Source organism: Diplotaxodon limnothrissa, linkage group LG18 (genome assembly GCF_057381915.1).
Source record: "Diplotaxodon limnothrissa isolate DT_005_m linkage group LG18, D_limnothrissa_male_GT1.1, whole genome shotgun sequence".
Classification (NCBI taxonomy): Eukaryota; Metazoa; Chordata; class Actinopteri; order Cichliformes; family Cichlidae; genus Diplotaxodon; species Diplotaxodon limnothrissa.
This window is the reverse complement of record NC_140613.1, coordinates 43,769,411-43,774,410: the sequence shown is the minus strand read 5'-3', so window position 1 is coordinate 43,774,410 and position 5,000 is coordinate 43,769,411. Positions and strand designations below refer to the sequence as shown.

At 44.1% G+C, this 5,000-nt stretch overlaps 4 non-coding genes across 4 annotated transcripts; all 4 read right to left on the bottom strand.

Moving 5' to 3' along the window:
* Positions 1-1,518: 1,518 nt before the first annotated feature.
* Positions 1,519-1,590, bottom strand: trnap-agg (transfer RNA proline (anticodon AGG)). The gene has a single exon. It is a non-coding gene; the product is annotated as a tRNA-Pro (tRNA).
* Positions 1,591-2,470: 880 nt separating this feature from the next.
* trnap-ugg (transfer RNA proline (anticodon UGG)) lies at positions 2,471-2,542 on the bottom strand. The gene has a single exon. It is a non-coding gene; the product is annotated as a tRNA-Pro (tRNA).
* Positions 2,543-3,426: 884 nt separating this feature from the next.
* On the bottom strand, positions 3,427-3,498 carry trnap-agg (transfer RNA proline (anticodon AGG)). Its single transcript has one exon. It is a non-coding gene; the product is annotated as a tRNA-Pro (tRNA).
* Positions 3,499-4,373: 875 nt separating this feature from the next.
* Positions 4,374-4,445, bottom strand: trnap-agg (transfer RNA proline (anticodon AGG)). Its single transcript has one exon. It is a non-coding gene; the product is annotated as a tRNA-Pro (tRNA).
* Between the last annotated feature and the right edge of the window lie 555 nt (positions 4,446-5,000).

Below are 5,000 nucleotides of genomic sequence, written 5' to 3'. Positions count from 1 at the left end.
CCCAGAGCGGGTTGTCTTTACCAGGGTCGTTGACCAACTATGAAACACATCACATGAGCCAAGGGGTGGAAAAAAGGCGTGGGTAAATATCAGCAGAGGTTTCAGGTGAAATCATTATGAGACCTTCACATATGTAGTTTAACGTCTTTACACCGAAATTGAATGGCCTCAATTTCGATCAGAGTTTGTGATCTCTAATAGCCCTTTTCCACTAGCACCTACCTAGCTTGGCTTAACTTGACTCAGCTCGATCTTTAAAGTTTCCATTAGGTGATAGTACCTGGTTACAGGTATTTTTTAGTACCTGCCCAGTAAGGTTTCCAAGGCAATCTCAAAATGTGACATATACAGATTGCGTGGCAGGGACTGTGCAGTCAATGGCATCACTCAATGACTCATGAGAGTGACTCCTTCACAAACGTTGTTTTAGAAAGACAAATTGGTGTCACATCACATTGAACGGTTTGGCACACAACACATTTACAATGCCCCAGAAGGAATGTGTCTTACCAAAGAATTCCATGAAGCTAAGAGCTTGTGATTTTAAGGGGGCTCGTCCGGGATTTGAACCCGGGACCTGAACCCGGGACCTCTCGCACCCAAAGCGAGAATCATACGCCTAGACCAACGAGCCACAGGAAGCCTGTGTTTAAGTCTGGAACTCTGAAAGGATAGACTTAAATCGGCCTTCAAATTCAAGCAGGAATGGTGTTAAGCTCTCTTCAGTATTCATTTTTGTACCTTCAGGCCTTTGCTACTGACAAGCTCCAACAGGGATGACTCCAGAGGGACTGCACACAGTGAATGAGAAAAAAGGGTTCCCAGTCATCCACGTCATGGTAGTCTGATGAGCTTTGAAAGAAAGCAGCTGGAATTCTCTAAGTGCCTTGAAGACCTTTCACCTCTCCTCTGAGAACCTTCGTTAGATCTAAAACTAAACGTTGGAGAGTCCCAGGTATTTAAAACCCAGAGCGGGTTGTCTTTACCAGGGTCGTTGACCAACTATGAAACACATCACATGAGCCAAGGGGTGGAAAAAAGGCGTGGGTAATTATCAGCAGAGGTGAAACCATTATGAGACCTTCACATATGTAGTTTAACGTCTTTACACCGAAATTGAATGGCCTCAATTTCGATCAGACTTTGTGATCTCTAATAGCCCTTTTCCACTAGCACCTACCTAGCTTGGCTTAACTCGACTCAGCTCGATCTTTAGAGTTTCCATTAGGTGATAGTACCTGGTTACAGGTATTTTTTTAGTATCTGCCCAGTAAGGTTTCCAAGGCAATCTCAAAATGTGACATATACAGATTGCGTGGCAGGGACTGTGCAGTCAATGGCATCACTCAATGAGTCATGAGAGTGACTCTTTCACAAAATAAACAACGTTGGTTTAGAAAGACAAATTGGTGTCACAGATCACATTGAAAGGTTTGGCACACAACACATTTACAATGCCCCAGAAGGAATGTGTCTTACCAAAGAATTCCATGAAGGTAAGAGCTTGCGATCTTAAGGGGGCTCGTCCGGGATTTGAACCCGGGACCTCTCGCACCCTAAGCGAGAATCATACGCCTAGACCAACGAGCCACAGGAAGCATGTGTTTAAGTCTGGAACTCTGAAAGGATAGACTTAAATCGGCCTTCAAATTCAAGCAGGAATGGTGTTAAGCTCTCTTCAGTATTCATTTTTGTACCTTCAGGCCTTTGCTACTGACAAGCTCCAACAGGGATGACTCCAGAGGGACTGCACACAGTGAATGAGAAAAAAGGGTTCCCAGTCATCCACGTCATGGTAGTCTGATGAGCTTTGAAAGAAAGCAGCTGGAATTCTCTAAGTGCCTTGAAGACCTTTCACCTCTCCTCTGAGAACCTTCGTTAGATCTAAAACTAAACGTTGGAGAGTCCCAGGTATTTAAAACCCAGAGCGGGTTGTCTTTACCAGGGTCGTTGACCAACTATGAAACACATCACATGAGCCAAGGGGTGGAAAAAAGGCGTGGGTAAATATCAGCAGAGGTTTCAGGTGAAATCATTATGAGACCTTCACATATGTAGTTTAACGTCTTTACACCGAAATTGAATGGCCTCAATTTCGATCAGAGTTTGTGATCTCTAATAGCCCTTTTCCACTAGCACCTACCTAGCTTGGCTTAACTTGACTCAGCTCGATCTTTAAAGTTTCCATTAGGTGATAGTACCTGGTTACAGGTATTTTTTAGTACCTGCCCAGTAAGGTTTCCAAGGCAATCTCAAAATGTGACATATACAGATTGCGTGGCAGGGACTGTGCAGTCAATGGCATCACTCAATGACTCATGAGAGTGACTCCTTCACAAACGTTGTTTTAGAAAGACAAATTGGTGTCACATCACATTGAACGGTTTGGCACACAACACATTTACAATGCCCCAGAAGGAATGTGTCTTACCAAAGAATTCCATGAAGCTAAGAGCTTGTGATTTTAAGGGGGCTCGTCCGGGATTTGAACCCGGGACCTCTCGCACCCAAAGCGAGAATCATACGCCTAGACCAACGAGCCACAGGAAGCCTGTGTTTAAGTCTGGAACTCTGAAAGGATAGACTTAAATCGGACTTCAAATTCAAGCAGGAATGGTGTTAAGCTCTCTTCAGTATTCATTTTTGTACCTTCAGGCCTTTGCTACTGACAAGCTCCAACAGGGATGACTCCAGAGGGACTGCACACAGTGAATGAGAAAAAAGGGTTCCCAGTCATCCACGTCATGGTAGTCTGATGAGCTTTGAAAGAAAGCAGCTGGAATTCTCTAAGTGCCTTGAAGACCTTTCACCTCTCCTCTGAGAACCTTCGTTAGATCTAAAACTAAACGTTGGAGAGTCCCAGGTATTTAAAACCCAGAGCGGGTTGTCTTTACCAGGGTCGTTGACCAACTATGAAACACATCACATGAGCCAAGGGGTGGAAAAAAGGCGTGGGTAATTATCAGCAGAGGTGAAACCATTATGAGACCTTCACATATGTAGTTTAACGTCTTTACACCGAAATTGAATGGCCTCAATTTCGATCAGACTTTGTGATCTCTAATAGCCCTTTTCCACTAGCACCTACCTAGCTTGGCTTAACTCGACTCAGCTCGATCTTTAGAGTTTCCATTAGGTGATAGTACCTGGTTACAGGTATTTTTTTAGTATCTGCCCAGTAAGGTTTCCAAGGCAATCTCAAAATGTGACATATACAGATTGCGTGGCAGGGACTGTGCAGTCAATGGCATCACTCAATGAGTCATGAGAGTGACTCCTTCACAAAATCAACAACGTTATTTTAGAAATACAAGTTGATGTCACAGATGACATAGAAAGGTTTGGCACACAACACATTTACAATGTCCCAGAAGGAATGTGTCTTACCAAAGAATTCCATGAAGCTAAGAGCTTGTGATTTTAAGGGGGCTCGTCCGGGATTTGAACCCGGGACCTCTCGCACCCTAAGCGAGAATCATACGCCTAGACCAACGAGCCACAGGAAGCATGTGTTTAAGTCTGGAACTCTGAAAGGATAGACTTAAATCGGCCTTCAAATTCAAGCAGGAATGGTGTTAAGCTCTCTTCAGTATTCATTTTTGTACCTTCAGGCCTTTGCTACTGACAAGCTCCAACAGGGATGACTCCAGAGGGACTGCACACAGTGAATGAGAAAAAAGGGTTCCCAGTCATCCACGTCATGGTAGTCTGATGAGCTTTGAAAGAAAGCAGCTGGAATTCTCTAAGTGCCTTGAAGACCTTTCACCTCTCCTCTGAGAACCTTCGTTAGATCTAAAACTAAACGTTGGAGAGTCCCAGGTATTTAAAACCCAGAGCGGGTTGTCTTTACCAGGGTCGTTGACCAACTATGAAACACATCACATGAGCCAAGGGGTGGAAAAAAGGCGTGGGTAAATATCAGCAGAGGTGAAATCATTATGAGACCTTCACATATGTAGTTTAACGTCTTTACACCGAAATTGAATGGCCTCAATTTCGATCAGAGTTTGTGATCTCTAATAGCCCTTTTCCACTAGCACCTACCTAGCTTGGCTTAACTTGACTCAGCTCGATCTTTAAAGTTTCCATTAGGTGATAGTACCTGGTTACAGGTATTTTTTAGTACCTGCCCAGTAAGGTTTCCAAGGCAATCTCAAAATGTGACATATACAGATTGCGTGGCAGGGACTGTGCAGTCAATGGCATCACTCAATGACTCATGAGAGTGACTCCTTCACAAACGTTGTTTTAGAAAGACAAATTGGTGTCCCAGATCACATTGAACGGTTTGGCACACAACACATTTACAATGTCCCAGAAGGAATGTGTCTTACCAAAGAATTCCATGAAGGTAAGAGCTTGCGATCTTAAGGGGGCTCGTCCGGGATTTGAACCCGGGACCTCTCGCACCCTAAGCGAGAATCATACGCCTAGACCAACGAGCCACAGGAAGCATGTGTTTAAGTCTGGAACTCTGAAAGGATAGACTTAAATCGGCCTTCAAATTCAAGCAGGAATGGTGTTAAGCTCTCTTCAGTATTCATTTTTGTACCTTCAGGCCTTTGCTACTGACAAGCTCCAACAGGGATGACTCCAGAGGGACTGCACACAGTGAATGAGAAAAAAGGGTTCCCAGTCATCCACGTCATGGTAGTCTGATGAGCTTTGAAAGAAAGCAGCTGGAATTCTCTAAGTGCCTTGAAGACCTTTCACCTCTCCTCTGAGAACCTTCGTTAGATCTAAAACTAAACGTTGGAGAGTCCCAGGTATTTAAAACCCAGAGCGGGTTGTCTTTACCAGGGTCGTTGACCAACTATGAAACACATCACATGAGCCAAGGGATGGAAAAAAGGCGTGGGTAATTATCAGCAGAGGTGAAACCATTATGAGACCTTCACATATGTAGTTTAACGTCTTTACACCGAAATTGAATGGCCTCAATTTCGATCAGACTTTGTGATCTCTAATAGCCCTTTTCCACTAGCACCTACCTAGCTTGG